General features: G+C 36.5%; 1 long non-coding RNA gene across 50 annotated transcripts in view; it reads left to right on the forward strand.

The window, feature by feature from the left end:
* LOC148679933 (uncharacterized) overlaps positions 1–20,213 on the forward strand; it is a 47,629-nt gene that overhangs the window by 7,744 nt on the left and 19,672 nt on the right. For 5 of the 50 annotated variants that reach the window (XR_015942311.1, XR_015942341.1, XR_015942340.1 and 2 more), the window contains 3 exons: positions 4,540–4,606; positions 5,586–5,634; positions 12,886–12,952. This is a non-coding gene — a long non-coding RNA (uncharacterized LOC148679933). Of the gene's footprint in view, positions 1–2,213; positions 2,294–3,898; positions 4,049–4,489; positions 4,607–5,233; positions 5,904–6,101; positions 6,339–6,632; positions 7,411–10,959; positions 11,447–11,567; positions 12,653–12,885; positions 12,953–13,585; positions 13,992–19,519; positions 19,568–20,213 lie in introns of those variants that run through there. The other 45 variants (XR_015942303.1, XR_015942301.1, XR_015942302.1 and 42 more) reach the window with 28 other exon arrangements.

Raw genomic sequence — 20,213 nt, forward strand, 5'->3', positions numbered from 1 at the left:
TATTTCTGCTGTGTTCAACTAATTTTTAGATAATTTTAAAATGTCACACGTTCACACAACCATTAATAAAGCAAAATCAAATGAATGACCAAAGTAAAGAACACCAAATGAACTGATATATTATAAAAATGCATTAATAACTTAATAAATGTATTTTCCACATCCTCAGTTTCGTCTCATAAATGTTTTGTTTTTTGTATGTTTTGTAATTATTTGAACAGCAGAGTTTGTCCAATTTGCTCTGAGGCCTCTTCTGATTTTAAAGTCCTTCATTAGCCGCCTCAGGTGTTTATCATCAGGTAATTCTGGAAAGTGGATCTTCAGGATCAGGATTTTTCACCTTAAGAAATAAAAAACTACTCTGTACTCTAGTTTCATGGATTGATGCAGATCCTCTTATTGTCCACAAGATGGAGCTGAAACTCTGATTTTGTGCATCTCTTTGTTATAAATGAAGCGGACTTGAAATGAAAACAAGTTTATTAGTCATTATATAATACATACTTTATTTGTTCAAACATGCCGTATGCACTCAGTGATCAGTCAAATGTTAAATGCTTTAAAAACCAACAGTGATTCCACAACAAAAATAAGTGAACGTTAGCCAAGACATGAAAATAAAATGAAGCTCTAAAATAAATTATTTAGAGATAATCAGGTTATTTCACCAATTTTTAAATATTAATGTATAATTCACTCATTTATGACAGTCAAAAGCTTAAAGTTCTCCATCAGCTCTACTAGGCGGCGTGAGCGGCAAACTAATATGGTATATTACTATTGTTATTGTTAATTAGTGAAAATTATAGATGTTTTCAGTTGTCTTGATTAAATATCAGGTTTATTCCACCAGATATTAATGTCTTACATTTTCTGAAGTTTTGTGTTGTGTTGTCTTAGGCCCCGTTTACACTAGTGCGTTTTAGTTTGAAAACGCATAAGTTTTGCTACGGTTACGCCATCCGTCCACACTACGCCGGAGTTCTCGAGCGCCGAAAACGGAGCTTTTTGAAAACGCTGGAGATGCCGTTTTCATTCTAAAACGCTGCTGTTCCGTCTCAGTGTGGATGGGGAAAGACGGAGACATCTGAAAACGGAGGCGGGGCTGCAAACGTTCGCCTGTCTGATTGGGGCTTTTCCTCAATATTAAGTAGCCCACACACAGTTCAGTCTCGCATCCTCTTCTTGTAAGTTAAGACTTCGCAAGTTTGATCAAGGCTGCAGTCTCTTCTTCTCAGTTTGATATGGAAAACATACCGAGGACACGGGTAAATCTTTAAAGGGAACAGTGTACTTTATAACTTCATTCACATCACCTTGGCTACGTTGTTTCACTTTCTCAACAATAAAATGTAAACATGATTTAAGAAACTGCATATTTCCTTTTTAATATTAGAAAACTTAACAGACAGCAGAAATGTTGAGGCGTCGTGCTGCATATATGAGCGTCATCTTCACTGTGTGGATATTTATAACAAAACGGAGCCGATAACAACCGTTTCCTTTCAATTTCAGTGAAAATACGAAACGCACCCTCTCTTTTGCTGAATATCAGTTTTAATAATCGATAATTATAAAAGTATAACATACAATAAGTTTATACATTGTAGGAAATAAAGGCAAGTGATCAGTCAATCTACCTGGATTAATCATTAACTTATCTTTGCGCTTAACCAAAACATGTTACCCGTGAACAAGTAACTTAATAGATTCCAATGACCAAAGTCAGGGAATTGGCCTATGTCGTTAGATAAAGACAACAACATGAATGAAATATCACGTTTAGCAAATATAGTGAGATTAGATCCAGCGGGAGATGCTTGATGAGCAGTCCGACAAGCAGAGCTCTCATCTGGGTAGAAATGCTGGAGCGCTTGCCCAAGAGTGTGTGTGTGTGGTCACGTGATGTGCGTTTTCAGCGTTTTGGTGTGGACGGAGAGCAGTTCAGAAACGCTGGGTAAAACGCGAGTGTGGACGCGGATCGTTTTCATTCTACAACGCCGTTTTAAAACTAAAACGCACTAGTGTAAACGGGGCCTTAAAGTGATAAGCACCTCTCATTATAAATGACTTATTTTCTGCAACAAAGAAAAACTAACTTAAGACTTCAGCTAACTTTAAAATACTGATATGTATATTTATATATACTACATAAAATTAAGTTAGTTGTTGTGTTTCTCCTACAAAATAAAGTCTGTGTTTGGGTCATACAGTCAATGAAATCAGAGCTGTGGGACGTGTGAATAGACTAGACAGTCCCTGTCATGCAGGATATCCACTCACTCATGGACAGGTAAGATGTTGTGAACTAAATAACTAAATTGTAACGCACTGATCTGACCTTGTGTATCTGTCTTTGATTCAGTAAACTGTATTTAGTCATCAGCTCACACAGAAATTAATGATCATTCATTCAAATCTGCCAAAAATAACCAATCAAGCTTTACTATAAGTGCATGATGAATGATCAGACCCTCTGAAGTTTGGCTGTGGTTCAACCTGTGTTGGAAGAGGAGTGTTTGTCATTGTTGATTCATCCATCTAGAACCATCCATAGACCCAGAGCTTTACATCTTCTTCATCACTGAAACAGAGAAAGAAAAATGATGGTGATTAATCTTTGTGTTAAACTAACATTTATTAGTTTTTTAACTGTTTAAACAAAACAAAATACTTTATGATCCCTAAAGCACATGCTGCACACTTTATAACCGAAATGAATGAATAGTATTGACTGTTAGGATTTTTTCTAAGTAGAGATATAAAAAGTGCAAATATAAAAGTGTAATGCATGCTTCTTCTTAGAATAACTAATCTGAGGTTATGAGTTTCTTTCAAAATCAGACTTGGAAGTGCTCAAAATGTTAAAAAGTCATTTCTGAGAATAATTTGTCTAAATCTGTGCTGTGCTCCCAGATGAAAAAAAATAATAGAAACATGAAGTATTTATAGTGGCTTAAATGGTTATGATACTAACTGCATTAGTTTTAAAAGAAAATGCATTGGTCCCTGACGGTGGGTCTTGACTGGTAACCTTCTATGGAGATCTGATATATGACCATATATGAACAACACATAAATTTATAGCTAAAATATTTAAACAAATATCTACATGTTATGTATATTTGTAAACAGCCATTTTAAAAACATGTTGTATATATGACATATGTGTGAAATACAAACCTGAACCTGCAATATTGTATTGGTGGTAACTGGATGGTAAACCTGAAGTCCTACTAGATTAGTTTGCAGATTGCAGCAGTATTGAAATAAAAGCTGCTCAAATCTGCAAACAAGACACGGAAAAACACTTTAGAATAAAAGAATAGAATAAAGAATAAAAGAGGCTCGTGCATGTAAATAATAAATAAAGTCAAGCGCACATCTACTTTACCCAGAGTCTCGGAGGATTGCCCATTTATTCCTGAGTGTGTTTCCATGAGCTTCTCAGTTCAGCTCTTTTAATCCATCAGTTTAAAGCTGATCTCGATCTTCTGCCGGTCGAGACACTCACGAACTCAAGCGTGTTGTAAAATATCCTCGAGAACATTAAAATCTTTTAAATCTCTCTTCGCTGTTCACACGACTGACTGCGCGTCCACCTTGTGTTTACTTCCTTAATGCGGATACACCTATTGACCACAAGCCGGAGCCGAGGATCACCCATACACGAGTTGATTAGTCACGTTTTCTTGAGTATAATAATTAGACAATGCAGTCAGAATTAATTATTGTGCTTGTAATACGACATTAAACTATAAAAATAATCATTTTAAGTCTGTTTAAGCCTACAACGCGGACTTTATGTTGTAAATTGTAGCGCAGTTCTTCACCCGCCCCACTAGGGGGCGCGCACTGCTTCACGTTATGTCTGACTCGCAGCTTTCAGGTGTTTGACACTGACAGCATGAGGCTTGATGATACAACAGGTAAAACAAATCCTGACAGCTCCGTGATTGTATTATAATATCTGTAAACAACACATAAACAAACTGAACAGACACGTCGCGCTGTAAAGTGCAGGAATACAGTGACAAGAGACGCACCTGTAAGTAACTTTACCGTGTTTTCTCCGTATTGTTTGTGTTGACGTTTGATTTTTATGTCGTTTCCCAAAGCAGGACATGTCAGTTTAGCTCAACATAAACATATAAAAGTCACACTGTTCTAATCTTATCAGAGTTGTGTTTAAAATGTTTTATTTATTGAGCATTATGACTGTCTTCCTTAATTTAATCGGCTTTATTGCAGACTTTCATGACATGATGCTCTCATGCTGAACTAGTGCTGTGTTGATTTTATAATGAATTATGTCATATATTAAACGTTTTTAAATATGTTTGTCACTATTAATATACATTTTATAATTACTATTATTATCTTTTTATAATTTATAGTATATTCTGTATTATTTGGGCTGTAAAAGCTGAATAATCAATATTTGTACATAGTTCTATAGTTTAATATCAGGTATAGTTGAACTGAACAGTTGGGCCAATGCGAGTCTCTTTAATAAATCTTTTTATTGAATTATTTCAGTGTCCCGTTAACCAGATGCTGAAACACAGAGATCATTTGAAGACAATAACCTCAACATCAACAGCACGTGAGTCACACAGCGTTCATTCATTCACAGTCAAGCATTTATTATAATGAAGGGTTTTATGAGTGTTTCTATATTTGTGTGTTGATTTATTAAGACTTTTCAGTTCTTGTTTTAATTGTCTATTTTAAATGCTTTAGGCTTTGTTTATTAGATTTTCCTAATATCAATGTTTAAGTTTAATGATTAATGTATTTACCTTTTTTCATTCTTTAAAATTTTATATTACTAGATGTGTTTGTAGTCTAATAGTGACTTTTTTCAATTGTTACAGTTTTTACACTTAATTTTTTTTTATTATATTGGCGAATATGGTTAACTTCAAAATAACCAAGAGAACAGTTCTTAATATGTCCAGTGATGGCCAAGTGGTCAGAGCAAAGGGTTAGAGATCCATGGCCATCACAAGAGACGTGGGTTCGAATCACCACGATGATACTGAAATTATCCAGAAAATTCATTTTAGGCCATTTTTGGGGTCAAAAAAAAAGTTTTCCTTCCTTTTTTTTCTTCTGCTCCTCCTCCTCGTTCTCTCTTAGCCCCGCCTCTCTCTGCCACACCTCTCTCACACCTGCTGCTCGTCATCCCACTTATTTCTCAGTCCTGCCTTTCTGTCTTATACCTCCCCAGGTATGCCACATCTTTCAGGTCCGTGTTTTCCCATGTCCGTGTAGCCGCGCTGCCTGTTACCATCCCCGACATTTTTCCGATAGCTGCCACTTATCTCTTACCGCCCCAGGTACCATCTCACATTTCTCCCGGTGTCCGCCTTTTGTCTCTTACCGTTACACCTTCATTCCGGTATCCGCCTCTTGTACCGCCCCAGGTACTTTGCTGTATCCACAGCTGTCTTTGGTGGGATTCAAACCCATGCCTCATCCGTAACGTTGTCCGCAACCAACGGTGCTTGCCACTAGTGCCATCGTGGCTTTCACAATGAGAGCTAAACTTCGCGCAACTTTGTCTTTTCTTTTCACAACAGTTTAACATAAACATGAAAGGGATTCGAACCCCGGTCTCCAAGATCAAAGGTGAGTGCTCTACCCACTGACCCATCAGGTCTGTGCAGCAGATTGCTGTCTTTAATGGAGCTTTATAGATATGTTTATGGCGAATACAAAAAAATTGTAGCAATAGAGGGATTCAAACCCATGCTTTCATGCTTAAATGGCAATTATTCTCCCACTGTACTACAGGAGATGGTGATCATTGTGACACATTTTTGTCTATAGCTATAGATAAAGCTGCAGGTACATTTAAATGTTTGCAATAGTGGGATTCGAACCCACGTCTCTGTGATGTACAAAAAAAAGTTTCAATTAGCGAACAATTATCCCCTACACCACAGAGACAGAGATGATCAAGGTATCTTGTTTTCAGAGTATTTCCTGTTTTTAGTCCAGCTTCAGCATTAATTCAATAAACTTCACATTGGCATTTTAAAGTTAGCAAGACTGGGACTCAAACCCACGACTCTGCGTTATAAAAAAATGCAAAGAGCGAACGCTTATCTTCTGTGCCACAGAGGAAAAAACAATTGGCTATTGATTGTTTTGAGAGTAATTGTTGGTTTTACTTCAGTTTAGGTATAAATTATTGTACATTTCAGTTAGCAAGAGTGGGACACGAACCCTTGTCTCTGCGATGTAAAAAATGCAAAGAGCAAATAATTATCCTCTACACCACAGAGGCAGGAACAGATGCAGTTTGGTTGTTTTGACAGTAATTCTTGTTCGTAGCTTAAGCATTAATTACAATAAATGTAGCATTTGCAAGAGTGGGATTCAAACCCTCATCTCTGCTATGTAAAAGATGCAAAGAGCAAATAATTATCCTCTGCACCACAGAGCCAGGAACGATTGCCCTTTGTTTGTTCTGAGAATAATTCTTGTTTTTAATTATAATAGATTTCACTTTAGCAATAGTGGGTTTCAAACCCACATCTCTGCGATCGAAAAGTCTCAAAGTGTGAACATTTATCTTCTGCCCCACAGAGGCAGCAACAATTGCTGTGTGCCTTTTTTGATAGTAATGTTTGAATTCCATGCAGGTGAATTATATTTTAATTTTATATTCATGCAGAGTCAGGTATTGAACTCAGGTCAGCAAGAACACCTCACTGTTACATGACGACACACTAACCACTAGGCTATGGGGACTGAGATGCAGAAACACTCTGATGGCTAATTTAATCATATCTCAATCACATCCTTAAAATTACCTTGATTAACAGCTTCACCTGATTTCAATTAAGACTGTTAGTTCACTCAGGAAAGTGGCTCATCAGGAGCAGACGCTGATCTGATCTCTTACAGCTCTCTATTATATGTAAACCTGCCACTTAATGCCAACAAATATTCAGTGTTGAAAGTTGTGAAAATTTCCTAAGAGAGATTTGAACACACGTTACACTAAGACACTAATAGTCTCAGAATATATTTTGTCCATTGTGTTATGCATTTACAACATATCTGCTGGTTCAGCTCATGAAGAAATATTGTATATATAGTGCTGAAGAGGGATTTGAACTTCAGGCTTAAGCACAGAAACTTTTTATACATTTATTTTGTCAGACTGTGTTCATGACTCATAACTTATTAAGTTCAAGCCCATTATCTGTTCACATGTTGCATATTTTCTGTATTTCTGCTGTTCAACTATTTTTTTAGATAATTTAAAAATGTCACACATCACACAACTATTAATAAAGCAAAATCAAATGAATGACCAAAGTAAAGAACACCAAATGAACTGATATATTATAAAAATGCATTAATAACTTAATAAATGTATTTTCCACATCCTCAGTTTCGTCTCATAAATGTTTTGTAATTATTTGAACAGCAGAGTTTGTCAAATTTGCTCTGAAGCCTCTTCTGATCTTAAAGTCCTTCATTAGCCGCCTCAGGTGTTTATCATCAGGTAATTCTGGAAAGTGGATCTTCAGGATCAGGATTTTTCACCTTAAGAAATAAAAAAACTACTCTGTACTCCAGTTTCATGGATTGATGCAGATCCTCTTATTGTCCACAAGATGGAGCTGAAACTCTGATTTCGTGCATCTTTGTTATAAATGAAGCGGACTTGAAATGAAAACAAGTTTATTAGTCATTATATAATACAAATTTTATTTGTTTAAACATGCATATGCACTCAGTAATCAGTCACACGTTACTTTAAATGCCTTGTTAAGAATCTGTCAACAGTGATTTGACATCGAAAATAAGTGAACATTACCCAAAACATGTAAAAATAAAATTGAGAATATACTAAAATCATAGTTTAGTTCACCAATTTATGAATATTAATCTTCAATCTTCTCACTTATGACTTGTCGAAGTTCTCCATCATCTCCACTAGGCAGCGTGAGAGATCCTGCAGTGACCATAGCTAGCCATTTAGATTTTTATTCATTCTCAGGATATGAATTCTTATTATCAACAATTAAATGTGAACGGCGTCCTATGGTGACATTTAACTGGTAAGAATAGTTACAGATATCAAGAACTATATTTCCTGAGCCACAGTCACACTGCTCTTTTTGTCCCATAGACTTCCATCCATGTGCACATGCATGCAGCAGACTGGAACCGCAAGCTGGTGTGATGAGTTTCTCATGTAATGTAATGTGTATTTATATAGCGCATTCATCGTGTATGGCCATACACCTAAAACGCTTCACAATCAAGAGGGATGGGGAGGTCTCTCCGCACCACCACCAGAGTGCAGCATTCATGATGTGATGAAAGCCACAGGATAACGAGGCCAGTGCTTCACCACACACCAGCTATAGGGGGAGTACAGAGACAGTGATAGAGCCAATTCTGTGGATGGGGAAGATTGGGAGGACATGATGGATAAGGGCAGATGAAGGGAATTTAGCCAGGACACTGGGGTTACACCCCTACTCTTTAGAAGAAGTGCCATGGATTTTCCGATGACCACAAAGAGTCACGATTTCAGTTTAACGTCTCATCCGAAGACAGATGTGGCTGCATTTAAAAGTTCAAGATTGGTGACTGGCGAAATCACATTATACGATTGTGTGAGAGAAATAGAAGATCAAAACAAGACCCCTCTGTGCAGAAATGTAAAATATGAAGCAGTCGCTCGCTTTATCATTGTCTAATCATCATCTTATATCCTGCCCCTTTTCACAGTGCCGTATCTCACATGCTCAACTCTAGTGTGACTGTGGCTTTACTCAGTTCAGTTTAGTAAACTTGCCCAAAACCAACGGTGCGGGTTCGAAATTCCTGATATTGCATTTGCTTAACAGGATATGAAGTCTTGATGTGAAGAATGCTGATTGTTGATGTCTAGAATTCAGACCCAGAGAATGAATGAGTCAAAACAACTTGCTGAAACCTGAAAGTCAAAAGAACAATGACAGCTGTTAATATCACTCAATGACACATAGTTCAGTAAAACAGCAAATAAAACAGACACACAGTGCAGATAAAATGAAAATGAATGAAATAAAAGGAATCAAGCGTCAAATGACTTGTTACTTTCTGCCACAAAACACTTTAGATTTTATCCAACTTCAAAATACTGATATTCATATGCAACGTAAAATGAAGTGAGTTGATGTGTTTCTCCAACAAAATAAAGTCTGTGTTTGGGTCATTCAGTCACAAAAGCAGAGTTGTGGGACGTGTGAATAGATCAGACAGTCCCTGTCATGCAGAACATCCACTCATGGGGCTCTATCATACACCCGGCGCAACAAGGCGCAAGACGTGTTTGCCCCGACGTGTTGCTATTTTCAGACCAGCGCAACACTAATTTTCCAGTTTTCCGCCACGTTGTTTAAATAGCAAATCTATTTGCGCCACTTTGTGGACTCATGGGTGTTTTGGTCTAGAAAGGGGTGTGTTACGGTGCATTGCTGGCGCGTTGCTATTTTGAGGAACTGAAATAAACTGCACTAGCACTGCTGAAAGCAGGTCTAAAGTCCAGCGAAGAGTGCGTTAGTTATGCGCTTCGCTTACACATTGCGTAATACACTCAGGATGTACAGCAATACAGAAATCGTCACCTCGAAATTATAAGGTTTTATCTGCATTCTGAATGATTTTGAGATATTGAGCTTCAAAGTTTTTGCGTTCCATAGCAAACAGTATGTGTGTAACATTTGTTTTTTGAAATAAAACATCTTAAAATGTAAACAACATATAAAAGACATTTCATAATGTAAATGAGTTGTCATTTAAAAAGAATGCCAATAACTCAATTTTGACAGAAATGTCAGACAGAACCTTATAAGTCTAAATGACGAAACGTCTTTACAAATGAAAATGAATTAAAGGAAAGAAATATAATAAAATGTATTACTTTCTATGTAATTATAAAAGAACACTGCCTCCATGCCTTCTTCATCTCAGGGGGCTTTTTTCAGTTTATTCACGACAACTTGCTTTTGTATAATGTTATTATTATTAGTAGAAGTATTTATTATATGCATATTTATATTTGTTTTAATAAAAACAAGCTTAGATTTGTCCACCTGTCCAAAATAGTTTTGACAAAAATCTTTGCGCTTAACAAACTATCCTTATACTATCCTCTCTATTTCCTTATCCACGAAAGAGAGAAAGAGAATGAGAGATGAGTCTCTGATTGGTTTATACTCAAAACACACGCATAACTCATTAGGAGAATAAGCAGAACCCTGTTGGACCATGCGCCGCGGCGCAAAGTGTATTTTTCTGTCCTTAAAATAGCAAAAGTGGATTGGGACGCACGCTTAATGCGTGTATAATGCTTAATGCCCAAATAACCAATCAAGCTTGACTATAAGTGCATGATGAAGGATCAGACCCTCTGAAGTTTGGCTGTGGTTTGACCTGTGTTGGAAAAGGAGTGTTTGTAATTGACTCATCCATCTTGAGCCATCCATAGACCCAGAGCTTTACATCTTCTTCATCACTGAAACAGAGAAAAAATGATGGTGATTAATCTTTGTGGTAAACTAAAATATTTATTTATTATTATGTAAAAAAAATACTTTATGATCCCTAAAACACATGCTGCAGACTACATACCCGAAATGAATGAATAGTATTGACTATTAGGATTTTTTATTTTTAAGTAGCTACATAAATAGTGCACAAAGATATTGTCAACATAAAAGTGTAATGTGTGTTTTAAAATGAATAATCTGAGGTTATGGGTTTCTTTCAAAATCAGACTTGGAAGTAGGCATCGTAACCGTTTTCAGGTTTACCGGGGTTTGGAAAAGTCAAGGTTTTTAAACCACCCAAAATGTTCTGCTATACTGTTCCTATACGGTATATGTAAGATAACTATTATTATTTTTTTTACATTTTTTTTTGTTTTTTGTTTCACAACAGTATCCTAAAAGCAGAAAAGATCTCCAAACTCGCCTTTTCATGATTGATGTAAAGCTGGATTTATATTCACACATTCAGACTTTCTCCTTAATAATATAATCTCTGAGAAGTTTTATTTGCACATTCAAAATGGTGAAATCATATTAGCAGCCAATGGCTGTCAAAGTACAACACTGTTGGCAGTCTATTAAATAGTGCTAATGTCGTATTCAAGTCATACTTACATGCGATTTCAGACTGAATATTCAAAGCACCATGGTAAACAATACGAGTACGTCACAAGTTGCCACTGAACGAATGTGCGAATCTAAAACAAACTTTACTGCTATCTGTTCAAGTTGTGTTTTCAAGCTAATGAAGACAGCAGAAGTCATATTGTCATATTTGTGTTTAAAGGGGGAAAAACTTCTTGTTTTTTACCCAAACATTTAAAAAGCACATATTTTAGAGCAGTTATCACAATACAGTAAAACTGTGAAACCATGATGTTTTTATCCAAGCTTATCATACCGTCAGAATCATATAGCAGCCATGCCTACTTGGAAATGCTCAAAATATTAATAAGTCATTTTTAGGAATAATTTGTCCAAATCTGTGCTGTGCCCCAGATGATAAAAAAACAGAAGAAACCCTTGAAGGATTTTAGGGTTACAATAGTAACTGCATTGGTTTAAATAGAAAATGCATTGGTCCTTGTGGGTCTTTACTGGTAACCTTCTATACCATGTGGAGACCTGATATATGACCAAACCATATATGAACACATACATTTATAGCTAAAATATTTAAACAAATATCATCATGTTATGTATATTTGTAAACAGCCAATTTAAAAACATGTTGTATACATGACATATGTGTGAAATGCAAACCTGAACTTGCAATATTGTTTTAGTGGTAACTGGATGGTAAATCTGAAGTCCTACTAGATTAGTTTGCAGATTCCAGCAGTATTGATATAAAAGCTGCTGAAATCTGCAAACAAGACACAGAAAAACACTTTAGCGGTGAACAAAAGCGGCGCACGTGCATGAAAATAAAGTCAAGCGCACATCTACTTTACCCAGAGTCTCGGAGGATTGCCCATTCATTCCTGAGTGTTTACATGAGCTTCTCAGTTCAGCTCTTTTAATCCATCAGTTTAAAGCTGATCTCGATCTTCTGCCGGTCGAGACACTCACGAACTCAAGCATGTTGTAAAATATCCTCGAGAACATTAAAATCTTTTAAATCTCTCTTCGCTGTTCACACGACTGACTGCGCGTCCACCTTGTGTTTACTTCATTAATGCGGATACACCTATTGACCACAAGCCGGAGCTGAAGATCACCCATACACGAGTTGATTAGTCACGTTTTCTTAAGTATAATAATTAGACAATGCATTTAGAATTAATTATTGTGCTTGCAATATGCTATTAAACTCTAAAAGTAATAATTTTAAGCCTGTTTAAGCCTACAACGCGGACTTTATGTTATAAACTGTAGCGCAGTTTTCCATCCGCTCTACTAGGGGGCGCTTCAGCTTCAGGTGTTTGACAGTAACTGACAGCATGAGGCTTGACGATACAACACGTAAAACAAATCCTGACAGCTCCGTGATTGTATTATAATATCTGTAAACAACACATAAACAAACTGAACAGACACGCCGCGCTGTAAAGTGCAGGAATACAGTGACAAGAGACGCACCTGTAAGTAACTTTACCGTGTTTTCTCCGTATTGTTTGTGTTGACGTTTGATTTTTATGTCGTTTCCCAAGGCAGGACATGTCAGTTTAGCTCAACATAAACATAAAAGTCACACTATTTTATATACATACACACATTTGTACGTATTTCTATAAATTAATATCAGGTATAGTTGAACTGAACAGTTGGGCCAATGCGAGTCTCTTTAATAAATCTTTTTGTTTAATTATTTCAGTGTCCCGTTAACCAGACGCTGAAACACAAAGATCATTTGAAGACAATAACCTCAACATCAACAGCACGTGAGTCACACAGCGTTCATTCATTCACAGTCAAGCATTTATTATAATGAAGGGTTTTATGAGTGTTTCTATATTTGTGTGTTGATTTATTAAGACTTTTCAGTTCTTGTTTTAATTGTCCATTTTAAATGCTTTAGGCTTTGTTTATTAGGTTTTCCTAATATCAATGTTTAAGTTTAATGATTAATGTATTTACCTTTTTTCATTCTTTAATATTTGTATATTACTAGATGTGTTTGTAGTCTAATAGTGACTTTTTTCAATTGTTATAGTTTTTACACTTTATTTTTTTTTAATTGTATTGGCACATATGGTTAACTTCAAAATAACCAAGAGAACAGCTCTTAATATGTCCAGTGATGGCCAAGTGGTCAGAGCAAAGGGTTAGAGATCCAAGGCCATCACAAGAGATGTGGGTTCGAATCACCACGATGATACTGAAATTATCCAGAAAGTTCATTTTAGGCCGTTTTTGGGGTCAAAAAAAAAAGTTTTCCTTCCTTTTTTTTTTTCTTCTGCTCCTCCTCCTCGTTGTGTCTTAGCCCGGCCTCTCTCTGCCACACCTCTCTCACACCTGCTGCTTGTCAATCCACTTGTTTCTCAGTCCTGCCTTTCTGTCTTATACTTCCCCAGGTATGCCACATGTTTTAGGTCCGTGTTTTTCAAGGCTGTGTTGCTTCGCTGCTTGTTACCATCTCTGACAATTTTCCTTAGCTGCCACTTTTCTCTTACCGCCTCAGGTACCTTCTCACATTTCTTCCGGTTTCCGCCTTTTGTCTCTTACCGTTACACCTTCATTCTGGTATCCACCTCTTGTCTTGTACCGCCCCAGGTACTTTGCTGTATCCACAGCTGTCTTTGGTGGGATTCGAACCCATGCCTCAACCGTAACCTTGTCCGCAACCAACGGTGCTTGCCACTAGTGCCATCGTGGCTTTCACAATGAGAACTGAACTTCGCGCAACTTTGTCTTTTCTTTTCACAACAGTTTAACATAAACAAGAAAGGGATTTGAACCCCGGTTTCCAAGATGAAAGGCGTGTGCTCTATCCACTGACCCATTAGGTCTGTGCAGCAGATTGCTGTCTTTAATGGGGTTTTATAGATATGTTTATGGCGAATACAAAAAAATTGTAGCAGTATAGGGATTCAAACCCATGCTTTCATGCTTGAATGGCAATTATTCTCCCACTGCACTGCAGAAGATGTTGATTGAAGTGACAAATTTTTGTCTATAGCTATAGATGAAGCTGCAGGTACATTTAAATGTTTGCAATAGTGGGATTCGAACCCACGTCTCTGTGATGTAAAAAAAAAGTTCCACATAGCGAACAATTATCCCCTACACCACAGAGACAGAGATGATCAGGGTATCTTGTTTTCAGAGTATTTCCTGTATTCAGTCCAGCTTCAGCATTAATTCAATAAACTTCACATTAGCATTTTAAAGTTTGCAAGACTGGGACTCAAACCCACGACTCTGCGTTATAAAAAAATGCAAAGAGCAAACGATTATCTTCTGTGCCACAGAGGAAAAAACAATTGATTAATGATTGTTTTGAGAGTAATTGTTGGTTTTACTTCAGCTTAGGTATAAATTATTGTACATTTCAGTTAGCAAGAGTGGGACGCGAACCCTTGTCTCTGCGATGTAAAAAATGCAAAGAGCAAACAATTATCCTCTACACCACAGAGGCAAGAACAGTTGCAGTATGGTTGTTTTGACAGTAATTCTTGTTCTTAGCTTAAGCATTAATTACAATAAATGTAGCATTGGCAAGAGTGGGATTCAAACCCTCATCTCTGCTATGTAAAAGATGCAAAGAGCAAATAATTATCCTCTGCACCACAGAGCCAGGAACGATTACCCTTTGTTTGTTCTGAGAATAATTCTTGTTTTTAATTATAATAGATTTCTCTTTAGCAATAGTGGGTTTCAAACCCACATCTCTGCGATCGAAAAGTCTCAAAGTGTGAACATTTATCTTCTGCCCCACAGAGGCAGCAACAATTACTGTGTGCCTTTTTTGATAGTAATGTTTGAATTCCATGCAGGTGAATTATATTTTAATTTTATATTCATGCAGAGTCAGGTATTGAACTCAGGTCAGCAAGAACACCTCACTGTTACATGACGACACACTAACCACTAGGCTATGGGGACTGAGATGCAGAAACACTCTGATGGCTAATTTAATCATATCTCAATCACATCCTTAAAATTTCCTTGATTAACAGCTTCACCTGATTTCAATTAAGACTGTAAGTTCACTCAGGAAAGTGGCTCATCAGGAGCAGACGCTGATCTGATCTCTTACAGCTCTCTATTATATGTAAACCTGCCACGTAATGCCAGCAAATATTCAGTGTTGAAAGTTGTGAAAATTTCCTAAGAGAGATTTGAACACACGTTACACTAAGACTAATAGTCTCAGAATATATTTTGTCCCCTGTGTTATGCATTTACAACATATCTGCTGGTTCAGCTCATGAAGAAATATTGTATATATAGTGCTGAAGAGGGATTTGAACTTCAGGCTTAAGCACAGAAACTTTTTATACATTTATTTTGTCAGACTGTGTTCATGACTCATAACTTATTAAGTTCAAGCCCATGATCTGTTCACATGTTGCATATTTTCTGTATTTCTGCTGTTCAACTATTTTTTTAGATAATTTAAAAATGTCACACGTTCACACAACTATTAATAAAGCAAAATCAAATGAATGACCAAAGTAAAGAACACCAAATAAACTGATATATTATAAAAATGCATTAATAACTTAATAAATGTATTTTCCACATCCTCAGTTTCGTCTCATAAATGTTTTGTAATTATTTGAACAGCAGAGTTTGTCAAATTTGCTCTGAAGCCTCTTCTGATCTTAAAGTCCTTCATTAGCCGCCTCAGGTGTTTATCATCAGGTAATTCTGGAAAGTGGATCTTCAGGATCAGGATTTTTCACCTTAAGAAATAAAAAAGTACTCTGTACTCCAGTTTCATGGATTGATGCAGATCCTCTTATTGTCCACAAGATGGAGCTGAAACTCTGATTTCGTGCATCTTTGTTATAAATGAAGCGGACTTGAAATGAAAACAAGTTTATTAGTCATTATATAATACACACTTTATTTGTTTAAACATGCATATGCACTCAGTAATCAGTCACACGTTACTTTAAATGCAATGTTAAGAATCTGTCAACAGTGATTTGACATCAAATATAAATGAACATTACCCAAAACATGTGAAAATAAAATTGAGAATATACTAAAATCATAGTTTAGTTCACCAATTTATGAATATTAATCTTCAATCTTCTCACTTATGACTTGTTGAAGTTCTCCATCATCTCCACTTGGCAGCGTGAGAGATCCTGCAGTGACCATAGCTAGCCATTTAGATTTTTATTCATTCTCAGGATATGAATTCTTATTATCAACAATTAAATGTGAACGGCGTCCTATGGTGACATTTAACTGGTAAGAATAGTTACAGATATCAAGAACTATATTTCCTGAGCCACAGTCACACTGCTTTTTTTGTCCCATAGACTTCCATCCATATGCACATGCATGCAGCAGACTGGAACCGCAAGCTGGTGTGATGAGTTTCTCATGTAATGTAATGTGTATTTATATAGCGCATTCATCGTGTATGGCCATACACCTAAAACGCTTCACAATCAAGAGGGATGGGGAGGTCTCTCCGCACCACCACCAGAGTGCAGCATCCATGATGTGATGAAAGCCACAGGATAATGAGGCCAGTGCTTCACCACACACCAGCTATAGGGGGAGTACAGAGACAGTGATAGCGCCAATTCTGTGGATGGGGATGATTGGGAGGCCATGATGGATAAGGGCAGATGAAGGGAATTTAGCCAGGACACTGGGGTTACACCCCTACTCTTTAGAAGAAGTGCCATGGATTTTCCGATGACCACAAAGAGTCAGGATTTCAGTTTAACGTCTCATCCGAAGACAGATGTGGCTGCATTTAAAAGTTCAAGATTGGTGACTGGCGAAATCACATTATACGATTGTGTGAGAGAAATAGAAGATCAAAACAAGACCTCTCTGTGCAGAAATGTAAAATATGAAGCAGTCGCTCGCTTTATCATTGTCTAATCATCATCTTTTATCCTGCCCCTTTTCACAGTGCCGTATCTCACATGCTCAAACCCGAGTGTGACTGTGGCTTTACTCAGTTCAGTTTAGTAAACTTGCCCACAACCAACGGTGCGGGTTCAAAATTCCTGATATTGCATTTGCTTAACAGGATATGAAGTCTTGATGTGAAGAATGCTGATTGTTGATGTCGAGAATTCAGACCCAGAGAATGAATGAGTCAAAACAACTTGCTGCAACCTGCAACCTGAAAGTAAAAGAACAATGACAGCTGTTAATATCACTCAATGACACATAGTTCAGTAAAACAGCAAATAAAACAGACACACAGTGCAGATAAAATGAAAATGAATGAAATAAAAGGAATCGAGCGTCAAATGACTTGTTACTTTCTGCCACAACACACTTTAGATTTTATCCAACTTCAAAATACTGATATTCATATGCAACGTAAAATGAAGTGAGTTGATGTGTTTCTCCAACAAAATAAAGTCTGTGTTTGGGTCATTCAATCACAAAAGCAGAGTTGTGGGACGTGTAAATAGATCAGACAGTCCCTGTCATGCAGAACATCCACTCATGGGGCTCTATCATACACCCGGCGCAACAAGGCGCAAGACGTGTTTGCCCCGACGTGTTGCTATTTTCAGACAAGCGCAACACTAATTTTCCAGTTTTCCGCCACGTTGTTTAAATAGCAAATCTATTTGTGTCACTTCGTGGACTCATGGGTGTTTTGGTCTAGAAAGGGGTGTGTTACGGTGCATTGCTGGCGCGTTGCTATTTTGAGGAACTGAAATAACCTGCACTAGCACTGCTGAAAGCAGGTCTAAAGTCCAGCGAAGAGTGCGTTAGTTATGCGTTTTGCTTACACATTGCTTAATACACTCGGGATGTACAGCAATACAAAAATCATCACCTTGGAATTATAAGGTTTTATCTGCATTCTGAATGATTTTGAGATATTGAGCTTCAAAGTTTTCGCGTTCCATAGCAAACAGTATGTGTGTAACATTTGTTTTTTGAAATAAAACATCTTAAAATGTAAACAACGTATAAAAGACATTTCATAATGTAAATGAGTTGTCATTTAAAAAGAATGTCAATAACTCAATTTTGACAGAAATGTCAGACAGAACCTTATAAGTCTAAATGACGAAACGTCTTTACAAATGAAAATGAATTAAAGGAATAAAATATAATAAAATGTATTACTTTCTATGTAATTATAAAAGAACACTGCCTCCATGCCTTCTTCATCTCAGGGGGCTTTTTTCAGTTTATTCACGACAACTTGCTTTTGTATAATGTTATTATTATTAGTAGAAGTATTTATTATATGCATATTTATATTTGTTTTAATAAAAACACGCTTAGATTTGTCCACCTGTCCAAAATAGTTTTGACAAAAATCTTTGCGCTTAACAAACTAAATTAATTATGTAGGGTAATGGATGTCCTCAGCAGAGTGCATTCAACACTGTTTCCTTATCCACCAAAGAGAGAAAGAGAATGGAAGATGAGTCTCTGATTGGTTTATACTCAAAACACACCCATAACTCATTAGGAGAATAAGCAGAACACTGTTGGACCATGCGCCGCGGCGCAAAGTGTATTTTTCTGTCCTTAAAATAGCAAAAGTGGATTGGGACGCACGCTTAATGCGTTTGTACCTTGCGCTTCAGACTTTGCTCCTAGATTGTTCAAATAGAGCCCAAGGGCAGGTGAGATGTTGTGAACTAAATAACTAAATTGTAACGCACTGATCTGACCTTGCGCATCTGTTATTTGATAAACTGTATTTAGTCATCAGCTCACACAGAAATTAATGATCATTCATTCAAATCTGCCCAAATAACCAATCAAGCTTTACTATAAGTGCATGATGAAGGATCAGACCCTCTGAAGTTTGGCTGTGGTTTGACCTGTGTTGGAAAAGGAGTGTTTGTCATTGACTCATCCATCTTGAACCATCCATAGACCCAGAGCTTTACATCTTCTTCTTCACTGAAACAGAGAAAAGAAAAAATGATGGTGATTAATCTTTGTGGTGAACTAAAATATTTATTATTATTATGTAAAACAAAATACTTTATGATCCCTAAAACACATGCTGCAGACTACATACCCGAAATGAATGAATAGTATTGACTATTAGGATTTTTTATTTTTAAGTAGCTACATAAATAGTGCACAAAGATATTGTCAACATAAAAGTGTAATGTGTGTTTTAAAATGAATAATCTGAGGTTATGGGTTTCTTTCAAAATCAGACTTGGAAGTAGGCATCGTAACCGTTTTCAGGTTTACCGGGGTTTGGAAAAGTCAAGGTTTTTAAACCACCCAAAATGTTCTGCTATACTGTTCCTATACGGTATATGTAAGATAATTATTATTATTTTTTTACTTTTGTTTTGTTTTTTGTTTCACAACAGTATCCTAAAAGCAGAAAAGATCTCCAAACACGCCTTTTCATGATTGAGGTAAAGCTGGATTTATATTCACACATTCAGACTTTCTCCTTAATAATATAATCTCTGAGAAGTTTTATTTGCACATTCAAAATGGTGAAATCATATTAGCAGCCAATGGCTGTCAAAGTACAACACTGTTGGCAGTCTATTAAATAGTGCTAATGTCGTATTCAAGTCATACTTACATGCGATTTCAGACTGAATATTCAAAGCACCATGGTAAACAATACGAGTACGTCACAAGCTGCCACTGAACGAATGTGCGAATCTAAAACTAACTTTACTGCTATCTGTTCAAGTTGTGTTTTCAAGCTAATGAAGACAGCAGAAGTCATATTGTCATATTTGTGTTTAAAGGGGGAAAAACTTCTTGTTTTTTTACCCAAACATTTAAAAAGAGCATATTTTAGAGCAGTTATCACAATACAGTAAAACTGTGAAACCATGATAAAAAAAAAAAACAGAAGAAACCCTTGAAGAATTTAGGGTTACAATAGTAACTGCATTGGTTTAAATAGAAAATGCATTGGTTCCTTGTGGGTCTTTACTGGTAACCTTCTATACCATGTGGAGACCTGATATATGACCAAACCATATATGAACACATAAATTTATAGCTAAAATATTTAAACAAATATCTCCATGTTATGTATAT

The sequence above is a fragment of the Danio rerio genome, chromosome 4 (genome assembly GCF_052040795.2).
Source record: "Danio rerio strain M-AB ecotype USA chromosome 4, GRCz13ab, whole genome shotgun sequence".
NCBI lineage: Eukaryota > Metazoa > Chordata > Actinopteri > Cypriniformes > Danionidae > Danio > Danio rerio.